The following is a 13,396-nucleotide window of genomic DNA, read 5'->3' on the forward strand; positions in this document are numbered from 1 at the left end:
TATTTCTGAAAGAGATTTATCTGATGTTTTGATTTTTGCCTAAATGTGGCACACATCATGATAAAGCAGCTAAGGGGCAAATTGCTTCCTCCCGCCAACAGTCACTATGCTCAGATTTATAAAGTAGAAATCACGAGCTGTTTTGTGAAGTTTGGGAATGTACCCCACATGAGAGGATCAAGGCCATTCTATTTTCTGCCCTCACACCATATGCTCTCTAATAATTCCAGTGAATCAAAAAAAGATCTTTTAGTGACGATCATTTCTAACTTACTTCAGTCTTTTCTTTCCTAAAGTTCCCATGCAGGGAACTGTGAAAATTCTTAGGAACAAGACATCTATTAGGCAGGAGTTAAGCCTATGCTTATATCTTACTGATTCAATGGAATTTTAACACAGGTTTAATTAAGTATCAAGTCCATTCTGTCAATGGATGGAATCACAGAAGACCACATAACAGTGACAGCGAGGTCTCCAGACTGACAGCCCTGTTCATACAGCAACATCTTGTCTCACATAAGCATCACAGCAATAATAAGAGTATTTGCAAAGCAATGCTATTGCCTAGATTGTGATAATTTTATCATGCTCTCATCCTTTGACTCCTATAGTTATGAAATCTTTTCCAGTATCCAATGATGGAGAAAGCAGCGGTTTGTTAATCAAGGAAAATTAAACTGATGTAGCTTTAGCCTTAGTTTCGATTTCTTTTCAATGGAGATGATATGGGGAACAAAATCTCCACTGAATATACAGAGGCATTTATCTCTCTGAAGACAGTATTGATGCTAAGTATTAATTCACAAACACATCCACTTGCATCACCTAAGGCTCTGACTCATGACAAGTGCAGGTAAACAATCATTGCTTCTGATTCCCTGTATTTCCCCAAAATTCACCCATGATTTGTTTGAGAAAACAGTTAAACAATATTAAATGAATTCATATGCTTGTTTGCTCTCTTTAGATAGCTTTTCAACATTTAAAATCAGGAATCAACATTAATGAAAAAGATGTATTTAACACAAGACCATGTACTGGTCTTAAAACCAAAGATTTAACTGCTCTCTGGAGTGAGGTTTATTTTGTTACTATTTCTTCCCACTTTAATTGAATTAAATGACAACAAAAAAAGTAACCAAATTATGAAGACCACCAGCACTGTGAAAAAAAGAAAATGTCTCCCACGGTTTTCAGTTCTCTCCCATCACTGTTCTGGAGTCCAGATGTGAAAGCCCAGTGGAGTCAAAAACATTTTTGAAGGGAGGAGAGAAAGTTTTGATGCTACTGCTATAGCCTTGCTTTATCCAAACCAGACAATTGCCTTTCTTCATGAGGAGTAACAAAAGCCAAAACCCAACAATTAAAGAAAATATTAATCCCATCTTTTATACATTATTACTGAGCATTTTTTGCTAACAAAGAATAAATGCTCTGCATCTTCTTAGCATTTACAAGCTTAGAAGGCTTTGCAATATTCTTAGCTGGCAGTAGAACATGCAGTGTTTTATGCATAGCATCTTTTCTGAAGTCCTTCCTGTCAGGTGTGTGAGTAGATTTTTTTTTAAATATGTATTTTTTGTGCTTAGATATTGAGCGAGCTCATATCGATTCTCTGCAGCAGGACCAGGTGGCAGGCTGCAGAGGAACATTCCCATATCCTTTGCAGCTACACCTGGAAGATGGTGTTCAACTAAGTGATGACAAGGCTGGTCAGTGAGGTGATGATAAAAGTCTAAAAATAGCTTAAGAGAGTGAACTCCAAAGAGAAAGAGGCAAAGTGTTAAGGTGGTCTGAACAGGCCAGCCTGGTAGAAACAAAAAGATCTTCTGGCACCCAGAGCTAGGCATAAGCTCCTGAATAAGAGCACATACACAGCACAAGCACCCACAATGTAGCTTATCGGTGCTTGGCCCCGTGTACTCCTGAGGCATATAATGAATTAACTACCATAGAGCACTTATTCTGGAAAATTTCCAAGCCTAGTTAAACCCTTCAGCTGCTACATTAGCACCCTAAGTTCAGCAGTCCCCCAACTGGAGCCACACATGTAGGGTATTTAAGCAGCACTGGTCAAAGCCCTGGAAACAAACCTGCTAAGAGAGAATGGACATTGCGCCTGACAAATCTGTCATACCTCTGCTTTCTGTGACTATGGGAAATATGCATGTGGGATTTGAGAAAGGTCTTTTTAATAAGGGTTAATTGGAGAAGTATGTCACACATGACTGAGTACCGTTTCAAATTACCGCTCACGCTGGCATAACTAAATCAGGCACATGACAGTACACCAAAATAAGGAATACTCAATTTTCTACCCTCTTATTTAATATTAATGATATAGTTATTCTCAAAATGTCTTAATATCAGCAATTACAGATGTTTATCAAATTTTGTTGCTTCATACAGAATACTTTGATTATATCACGATAAATAAAACATTATTATATCATAATATTCCCAAGAGATTAAATAACTTAAAAATCTATTGCCACACAAATTACTGGTCTAGGTCTGGGAAATGCTGGATTTATTTGTCTAGTCTGTGGGATGAAAATGCTCAGGTTAGATGATTCTAAAATAGTCCTTTCCATGCTTAAAAACTAGAAAAGAAAAAATAACTACCCTTTAGCCAGCCAGAATAAACAAAGTAATTCCCATAAAATTATTGCACAATCTGTCTCACTCTAAAGTCTCTATCCCTGAACCTAACCTGGAGAAAGTCACTTCAGTTTCCCTGCACTGCCTAAGTTAACTACGAGCATTTCCTGATATACCGAAGACGGGCAGAAAAAGGAAAAATGTCGACTTGAGAAAAGCACAGCTTCCAATCCCCACCCACCAGCTCCAGTCAAAGGGATGACTTCAGTCCCTTTCTTAACTAATCCTGTCACTGTAAAATCCTACAGTCATTCTTCCACACATAAAGGGAAAACGGACTCACTAGGAGGACCTAGACTCTTTCAGCTTGAACTGTTAACCAATGGTGGAAATGCAAGAATGCTGAAGTTGTGCCTTCAGAGCCAATAGAGTGGATTTGTGTGTCCCACATGACTGTGTTTCCCCTGTCTTTCACATGGGCAGTATTTAGTTCAATTCAGAACTGCAGATAGTATAGCATGCAGAGCAGCAATGGGATGTCTGAGCACAAGTGGCTGACTTCCAGGCGACTTCAAGAAGCATATTTGCACATTTCTCCTGAATTAAACTGGAATTCTGCACCCTTGACATCCTCTTACTCTCCTGGTGTCTGCGGAAGGAAACAGCGACCTGCACAGCACAACAAAACTGTGAGTACGAGCCTATTTATTTTTATTTTCAGCCTGAAAAAGCAAATCCCTTAAAACTGTCCAAATGCTACGTGCACCAAATGGAGGGTTACTTTTTCGAATGAGATGAACAAGTATGAAAACTGCTATTCAAATTCAGAAATATTTCTTGCATGCTTCAATAAAAGGGGAAAAAAAAAAAAAAAAGAGGAGTTCTCCTCCAGGGTAGTGCCTGCATGCACACTGCATGCCACACTGCTTCCTGACAGAGTCAGCATGCTGCTTTGTTCATAAAGAAAAACAAAGACAAAAAGCCCTACACACGTACGTTGTTCACTTTTATTTGTACTCTGTGTCTAATCATGCCTGATCTGTCCCCAAGGGGAAAAAAATAAAGGCAAACTTTAACTCCGCCAGCAAGGGCAACCCAGACTTTGCATTCATCTGACAGTTATTATAATTAGCTATGAAAGACAGCGAAGACACTTTGGGGCAAATAGCTCTTACATTTGGAACAATGAAGTCGAGCAAGGTTCCCATCCCACCCCTTCCACGGGGGGAGGGGGAGAGCGGGCGGCTGGGGGGAGAGCAGGGCGGATTATGGCTGTACTGAGAAAACACCGCCGTGCAATATCTGGACTCGCTCAGCCCGAGGAGAGGCTTTTTGATAAGCAACTTTAACTGCCTCTCCATTGCAACTGGCAGTCGCGCGGGTTCCTGGCAGGCGGGGAAGGGAGTGGGGCTCCGCACGGCACAGCATCGGGAGGGCGGGTGGGGGGGGCACTGGGGCCGAAGGGGGCAGAAAGAAGAGAATATTCCTAGTAAGAGGCATTGCAATCACTTTCCAGATCTCCTTAAGCCCAAGCTGCTTTCTGAGCAAGATTTATGAGAGTTCTCAAACAGAAGCAACAGACAAAGCAGAGCTTTTTCCTTCTCTGGGAAAGAAATCAAACCCAAACGATAACTGCAGAACAAGAAGCACCGATTTGTATTTCTTTCCAAACATTCATGAGATCTTTAATAAGATCTTTCCCCTGCCTGTTCCACCCCAGCCCCCCACAAAAGTTAGATCCTGAGAACTACATTCAGAAGGGGGAAAAGCAAAGACAATAGAAATCTGACTCGGTCCTGGCTGGGCTGGATCTCCAATAAAGCATCAAGTGAAAACAGCTCCTAAGTGAAAGAGGAGCAGACTTCTTTTAAAAAAAAATTTAAGTGCAATAAGGAGAAATTGTTGAAAGACTCCAGACGCTACTAATTATGGTTTAAATAAATCTTCCTGGACAGATGTTTGCTTGCTCCCACTGCGGGGATAGGAACGTTAAAAGAAGCGTTTTTCAAAAAAAAAAAAAAAAAAAAAGAAAAAAGAAAAAAAAATAGAAAAAAAAAAAGAAAAGAAAGAAAGAAAAAAAAAAGAAAAAAAGGATCTTGAGGTGAATTTTTAACATACATTTTTATTTTTTTAATACACCATCTTATTCTTTGTCTGCACTCCTATCTCCCCTCCCCCACCGCCGCCCACCGCGCAGACACCTGAAGGCTAGACATAATGATCAACAGAGCTGCGCTGCCTCGCTGGAGCCCAGCCAGGTTTTTTTCCCCTCCACAATCGCGGAGCCTGCACGCAACGCACGGCGAGCCTGCTGCTCTGCTATGTGCGCGTCAGGAGTCTGAGACGGGCCGCAGGGAGATTCAAGGCAAACACGGCCCTTTTCTCCTTACGTTAACCTCGTTCAGTTCTGACTTCGCTCTAATTCTCAAATAAAAGAAGAAACTCCATTGTACAGAACACATGCTTATGTGCGCACACTTTCCACTCAGCGTAGCCACAGTCCCACTATTTCTGATTTTATGGCGGTTTCTACTCCAGCTTTACAGTCACTGCAGTGCTTTACGCTAAGTTTATGCATTACTTGCACAATTACTGTGCAGCTCTTGTCTATCACGATATTCTGTAGGTACACGATACCCTGGATAAAGGTAAATAGCACAGATCCCTCTATCTGAATCGCAGTCATACTGAAACACTTTTGTATTTGCTTTCAGAGAGATTAAAAGGAACTCCTAGACCATTTTGTGGCAGATTCCTACTCAGCAGCAGTCAGAGGCTTTACAGGCAGGCTAGTGTGCAGATGGAGGGAGGGAAGCATGGCCGGGGCTGCTCCGGTCATTGGCCCCGCAGTCAGCCCGGCCCTGCTGCAGCCCTGCTACTGCCGGCTGGCCCAGGGCCATCACGTAAGAGCTGGGCTTGGGCACGCAGCACTCCCAAAATAGTCGCCCTGTGTCTGGTGTGGCTATGGGTGGGGTTAGCAGACACCCAGGGGCAAGGCGGACTCAAAGCAGTTTTTGCCATTTCATTTTTAAATATATGCTGTGTGGACCTATTTTCTGCAAGTTCTTTGGAATTGTGTCGCCTTCTGGTACGAATTATGGTATGGTACAAATGGTGATTATTTTTTGCTTTTCAATATGGACTTTGTGTGAACAGAACTAAAAATATGTCTTTATACACGTGTGCTTCTAATTTACTCCCTGGAAAGACTTAAACTATAGTTTAGCCACCATAACAAGTATCTTACTAGAAAGATAAGAGTCAGGGGCTTTTTAGCTATTTTCTTTAATACTTCTAATAGACACAAATAACAAAGAGACCCAATATTGATAACCCAATTATTGAATCTTTACAAAAACTTACTTGGCAGCAGAGATGTACAAACAAAAGGTTGCATCTAGAGACAACACTATTCCACAGGCAAGGTAAAGATTCAAGGAAAGAGATTTCAAAGAATGAAAGAAAATGAATGGAGAGATCCAGTCACATTTGTATTGCTGTATTTTTTAAAACAAGGAATTAAACACTTGTTTGATGGAACATCTTACCTTATATGTAATATCAGTAGCTGATTGTAGCACAATGGTTATGTAAGTACATGCTTATAAAATGCACGTCTATAAACATGACTTCAGTAGTATTAATATGCTACTTTCCTTTCTACTGGTTTTGGGGGTTTTTTTCTATTTTTTTCTGGCATGTTGTGCTTGACAAAGAAAATTTGTCACATTTTACAAATGTATTTCAGAATAATGACTGCAGCTACATTTTGAAGTGCTGACTTTTATTTTCTTAAGTGGTAATGACAATAAGCAATCATATTTTTATCCATTTCCTAAGGGCTGAAATCCAACACAAATCAATTCCTAGAAACTTCAGAAGATTTATATACTGCTTTGTTTTTGAATGAATATTTCAACTGGCAATGTTTGTGTTGTATGTGAATGCAAGACTAATGGCTAATCACATAAAAGTTGAGTATTTAACCTGAGCATATGAATGCAGGACCCTTGAATCCATATTCAGTGCATTATGCTTTACTCCTAGTGAGGCCTCCTGTTGGTGTTTTTCTTGTTTGTTTGCTTGGTTGGTTGGTTTTTGTCAGTGGTTGGTGTTCAAGAACTCTTGCTAACTAAGTAGGATTTGTTATCGCTACCTACCTTTAACAAATATGGCATTAGCCTCCAGCTGCTGTTGCCCAAGAACCAAAGATTTGGAGATATGAGATTTAGCTTTTTACACAAAGAGTTTATTTTTTTAAAATATGAAAATTCTGACCTATATTTTTTGCTGATTTCTTTAAACTTTTAAATAGTTGCTGACGCTGAAAACAAATGAATTGAGGAAGCTCATACATATTTATGACGCCATTCCTTAAAAGTTTGATGTATCTTACAGCTCATACCTCAGTCTATGGCCTTTAACTGGTTGTGCAAACTCCATGGTGCTACTCACAGAAACTTCAAGATCTACTTTCTAATTCAAGTCCTCCCTACCCGTGTTTTCTCCTCCTACTTCCCCTGTTGCATCTGCTTGTCTGAGCCTTTTCTTCTTCTAGAAGAAGTGCAAGTTTTAATCATAGCAATGAAGTGCTCAAAATTACTTCCAAAACCTTCAAAAGATGGACTGTTTCACTTATACCTTTGCATAGCAGAAGTAACATGAGAGTCTACCAGAAACACAGTCAGTCTCAGAGAGGTAATGAGGTCAAACGAGCTCATGCATTACAGATAGGAAGAGGACTGCACATTGCATTTTTATAGATAAAACACACAGGGTGGTTTAATGTAAACAGATTTCTGTTTGATATTTTGGCAAACTGTTGTAAAGATCAAACTATGGCTGAGCCAAAATGACTTTCGGCATGGTACAGTTAGACCAGATGGCCACGTGTTCTTTTCTTATTTAGATGAGACTTTTCCTTTCAATAACATCTTTCTTCCTGACCTGCTTAAAAATTCCAGCGAATGAAATCAGCACAGGATTTTCAATTCTAATTGACCATGTGCAGAGGAAGGGCCAGTAGAGAAATCAGTAGAGCCATTGTAAGGCACACTGCATCAATCTCCCCTTTGTCTTGAACCTTTTCTAGCATGAGCTAAAATAATTAAGAATATTTAATTTATATTATTTGTACAGCAGCAAATCTAGCCTAATTCAGGCAAAAAATCATTACAAATTCTTCTCTTACGAATGTGTGCAACAAGGAATGCCTATCACACACCAGACAAACAGGTACTCAGCATCATTTCATTGTGAAATATTCAAGAGAAATAAAAGCCCTCAAGCAAAGAGTGAATAAAAAAGAAAAGGTGTGGGTGAATTAAGGCATGATGAGCTGCTTTCCCTTTTCTAACGAGGTCAGAAAAGGTAAAGGAGGTGGTAATTAAATAAAGAAGAAAATACATTAAAAAATACAGAAAATATATTTTTCGCTATCCAAAGTGCCCATCCTTAAAACATCTGAAATCTTCAATTACTGTTAATTTGCCTACGCAGGTTTTGTACGCACAGCTCACCCACAATAAGTGGGTTGTAGATCTTGGTCTCACTTGTTTCTGAGAGCTACATGCAAAGTGCAGACTGTAAATACTGTATGTGTCACACATGAGCATTATCAATAGAAATATGCACACATTGCATCACAACAGTCTTACCTACTGTTTTATAGGGTTTTAATGAGATATCATCTGTAGACTGACTTAACCATGATCATTGAGTTTTAGCGAGTATGCTAAACATACACAGGGTCCTACAGATATGTTTACGTCATCCACAGATAATGTAAGTGGGTAGAAAGAATACTTAAGAAGGAAAGAAAGAAAAAGAGTATCAGTTGAAAGCCGTACAGAACAGTTTTCTTTATCCTCACAAGCATAAAATTTGGCAACAGTATTATTATTACTATATAACTTTAGATAAATTCACTCAACTGTTCCCAGTTTAGTTTAATATTATGCTTGAGCAGTTGATGATTTTAAATTATCACTATAAGCTTGAACCAAAAAAACTACCAAGCAGTTCCAGAAAATAATTTAGGTAAGATATTGTGTCCTTCAGTTAAATTGTTTTTTATTAAAGTTCAAATTATTTTTAAATATAAAGTAGGAAAAAAGAAAAAAAAAAAAAAAGATTAGAAAACACAATGGGCAACATGGCCTTTAGTGTACATCAAGCATGCAGTTCAAGTAACATGTGCATGAAGAAACATGTCTGAGAACATAAAACAAAGCACAGACCTTGGGATTGGCCAGGCAGACGTAGTAAAAGGTCTGGTTTCAGCTCTCCAGCAATATGCTTTGTAACCTTGGGCAAATCATTTAACTACTGTCTTGTTTCTCATCTACGTCATATTACTAAAACTCAAATTTTGAGTACGTGATTATTGTTGTGAGGTTGGTATTGAGGTACCCCAGCAAAGAGTCCTGAAGACAACCTTAGAAGCTCTGAAAGCATATAAAACTCCAGACAGAACAACAGCCTTTTTTCTCTTTCTTTTTTTCTGCACGCGTGCACGTTCACATGCACAATAAATGATGTCATTTTTGTTGTCTTATTTCTATAGCTATAGATAAAGGTGTTTCTTAATAGGTTCACAAAGTTCTAACTTAGTTTTCACATGCTTAAATACAGAATTTTAATTTTACCATAGCCAACTAAAGATCAGAATATAGAGTAAACAGAATGTTCTAATCCATGAGCCGTGATGCTATGTTCACCTTAAAGCACTACCATACAAGGCCTAAATCTAAAATTCTGACTCCTGTACAGTAATGGCTTGTTTAACAATCATTCCCATGATAACACGATGCTATAAATTCAGGTCAAATCACTGCACCACATGTGGGTCAGTACCAAACCTGAGGCCCAAATATTTTCAGCCAATACTTATGCACCAAAGTCCTGATCACGTAACAGCATTGAGCGTATTCTTACTATGAAAGTAAGGAAGACATCTAGTGAACCATGTCAGCGCTCAAAGTTCAACCTATGCTTTAAACATGGTGTTAAAATATGCCTTTAATTTCTACAGAACTATTTGCATTTACAGTGAAAAGTAAATACCCTTGGCTTGTTGTAGTTAAATCATTTTCCCAGTTTCATCTTTCTATTTGTATTGACAATCTAATGCCAGCACTAAACAGACAGCTTTATAAACCCTTGGGCAGTGATTCTAAAGTCACTGCACAGGGTAGAAGCCAGTGGGCCTGAAGTTGATTATGAGCTTTCACAGATTTTCTCCAGCCACCATTTTGTGATCAACTGAGATTACAGCGTAACACACACGGAACTGAAAAATCTGAAAAATTTGCCCCACGAGCAAATAGGGATCTCCATGCAAAAGAGAATGCATCATTTTCTGCTGAATGTTTGTATTCATTTTCATACACTGCATAAAAGAAATAGACTTTCAACTGCCTTTTGTCACTGCTGTTCAAGAGCTGCTAGACGTCAACAAAATGGCAGCATGGCATGTCTGCGGGGTGGTTTGCAGAGAGGGCGGGGAGAAGCGAGCAAGAGGGAAATATCCTCTGTGGAAGCACAGTCTGGCACAGTGCATAGTGAGGGGAAGTCAGTAAAATGTGCGTGGTTTTGTGCAATTGATGGGCTGTTTCACCATCCTGTTTGTACTGTCCAGGCTCCTGACTATATTAGCAGTCTATCCAGTCCCTTAAGCCTTGGGATGTGGATAATGGGATTGGGCAAAATGATTAAAATCAGTTTGGTCTCGTGATTCCAGCTAGTAAGCGTAAGAGATGCAAAACTGAAAGACTTTATTGTATGATAAAAGTACAAGCACTTCTTTGTGTTTTACCTCTATGTTTCTTCCAGATTTAAGAAATATTTTGGGAGGACTTTTTTGTTGGATTAAAAAAGCAACAATAGCAAGCAACATGATTATTTTCTTGCAACATCTCAATTGGATGCTAGTTTTGTCTATCCAAATAACTAAGGTCAGAGGAAGTTGCAAAACTATTTTACTACATATTTCATGTAAAGACTGCTTCAGAAGATAAGAGAAAAAGGACACATTTAAGTTGTTCACAGCTTGAGAACTGCCTTAAAAAAAAACACAGAATGTCTTATGCCTATATTGAGTTTGTGCTTCTGTTTTCGAGGATAATTTTGAGTTCACTTGCAACCACTTTTAAAAGAAGATACTTTGCAAAACATGATTTTAGAAGATGAGAAATCTAGCGAATCACAACAGTGAAGGAGAAGGACAGTTCCCGAGGTTTATTAAGAGACACAGAAAGAGTTAAAATGTCAGATCTTTATGTAAGAATTAAAAATGAGAGTTAAAAAGGGGGAGGGGGCCAGAGAGAAGAACTAAGCTGCTGGTGACTTGAGTGTATTTATGGATTACTGTGTCCTGAAAAGAAGAGAACCAGAGTTGTAAGATGACACTGCAGGGGTTGTCTGGACTTTTCACCGAGTGTAAAGTCTGTTTAGTCAGTGTCTTAATGCCTAATGCTGACCTTTGCCCTCTTCACTCCTCCCTGCTCCAGGTGCAACATTTTTGCAAGTGCTTTAGCATGATTGGAAAGTTTGTGCAGGTTTCACATACTGCAAAGTGCAGAGTCTTTTACACAACACCATTCATTACACACGTGCAATATCAAGGCGTAACTTTTTGTTTTAATCCTAAGTACACACAATGATTTTATGCATTTTTCTGCTATTAGTTACTACCGTGCTAAATTAATAAAAACAAAAGCTTGTTTGAAAGAATATACCATTTGCATAATTCTATTTCACAAGATACAAGATTAAGATAAAGCATTCTTGCATGTTCCCCAGAACTGTGAATTATAGAGCAGGAGTAAGCGATGTATGCTAGCAACTCCATTGATCTCTCAAATTAATTCTCTTTGCTATGGAAATAGGAGAGACAACCAGAACCCACTGCCACTAAACAGAAAGGTACTTCTGATGATTATCCTCCAGAATATTTCTTGTACAGAAATCATTAACGTTAACGTCTATGTGTAAATATACATTATGTCTGAACAGAAATTTTAAAGAAAAACTCAACTCTTAGAGTCTAATGATAAAAAAAGCTAAATTGTATGAAGTCAGTATAATTTTATGCTTTGATTTACAAAAATGAGGTATATAGAAATGTGTATTAAATAGAAGATGCTGCATATTCTGCACTTGTCAGTGATGCATATAATGTAAAAGACAGCATGTGCATGTGCGTTATTCACCTACATTTTATATTTAGTAGATGGTTGCTAAGATTTCTGAGGACTTGCAATTGGACTTCCCTGCAGAAAGCATAAGCCAGATACCATCACCTTAGAGATTTTACTCCACATTTGTGGAACGGGTGCCTTCTTGAAACGTGGACTTGGACTTTAAGATCCCTAATTTCTTCACCTTATGGTACCACTTAACTAAAATGTACTCCATGTAACTACAGCATAAAGTTTACTGGAAACACAAACCTCCAGTACAGGATTGCTGCATTTTGTGATCTACACCAGCTGAATATGCCTAGGAGAAACCATGATATTATGATTTAGACTTTTAAAGCTTTAAATAACCAACTTACTCCACATTCTTTCTTCTGCATGCTGCAAAATGTTCATCAAGATGGAGGAAAAGTAAAGAAGGAAAAAATTGATTTGAAAGAGTTGAATGGCAGCAAGTGGTCTTACTTTGGCAGAAATGTCGTTATGGCTTCTGTGGGCTAGACATCTATTCTAGGTACAGTGATACCTCCAGGTGATAACTGCACAAAAAAGGCCTGATGAGAGATTACATTTATGGAACTTCCTTGAGAGGTGTGTGTGGGGTCTGTGCTAGAACATTATACTTGGATTCCAGACATGAAGAGTAGCTTGATTTTCCTATGACTTCTATATGTGAGTTAGTTTAGGCAGACTTCATTTGCTACATAGTCTTAGAGGGATTGGCTTTCGAGTTTGCTAGGTTGCTTTTTTCTCTTTCTCTCTCTCTCTTTTTTTTCCCCCTTTGCTTGTTTAAAAACAAACATACAAGAAAATAGCCTTTATTTCATGATTTTACTATACTAATTTATTCTAGGATTAGGCACAAGCTGAGGGATCAAAAATTCTGGGAAATGTCCCAGAACGGTTTTGTGATGTCCCCTGATTTCATTTCGAACATTTGTGCTACAAGAGGAAAAAAAGAAAAAAAGAAAAAAAGAAAAAAAAAAAAAAAAGTTGTTTATATGACAGGCTCTTTCTAGAGCTGGACAGCATTATCTCAGCACAAAAACTGCTCCTGTTCACAGTGCAGCTGCTAACAACTCATCAACACTCCTTAAGAGTAGGTTACAATTAGAAGTCAAAACTTTAAAGCAATCTGAAATGTCATTATTCTAGTAAACTATGTAACTGGACTTGATTACTAGCCAGACTGCATCCCTTTGCTTCTAACACTGTTTACAAGACGCATATTTAGTGCAGGTGGTACTCTCCTTAATTTCACTGAAGGTCAAGTGTACTTGTCATAATTGTATTTTTTGCACAGCTGAGAATTCAGCTACTTCTGTAGACTGAAAACAGACATTGTCTCTGTGAAGGAAACAGCTCTGAAAAGCTGATCTTGAAATAAACAGAATGAAGTGATTTTTCACACTTTTTTCTCCTACTATCTCATCGAGATCACTTAGATCTGAGGTTGCTCTCTATCAGTGGAAACAGACATTCTGGTACTAACAGTTGAAGAATTGTGAAGCTCACTATCTGGAAAAAGTGGTTTTAACTGTCTTGCTTTAGGTGGCTGCTATGAATCTTTTTCAAGATTGCAACCAGAGATGAAG

At 38.5% G+C, this 13,396-nt stretch overlaps 1 long non-coding RNA gene across 2 annotated transcripts in view; it reads left to right on the forward strand.

The window, feature by feature from the left end:
* Positions 1 to 3,067: 3,067 nt before the first annotated feature.
* Positions 3,068 to 13,396, forward strand: part of LOC140255635 (uncharacterized) — a 61,908-nt gene continuing 51,579 nt past the window's right edge. For both annotated transcript variants that reach the window (XR_011904511.1, XR_011904510.1), the window contains exon 1: positions 3,068 to 3,290. This is a non-coding gene — a long non-coding RNA (uncharacterized lncRNA). The remainder of the gene's footprint in view (positions 3,291 to 13,396) is intronic.

Source organism: Excalfactoria chinensis, chromosome 8 (genome assembly GCF_039878825.1).
Source record: "Excalfactoria chinensis isolate bCotChi1 chromosome 8, bCotChi1.hap2, whole genome shotgun sequence".
NCBI lineage: Eukaryota > Metazoa > Chordata > Aves > Galliformes > Phasianidae > Excalfactoria > Excalfactoria chinensis.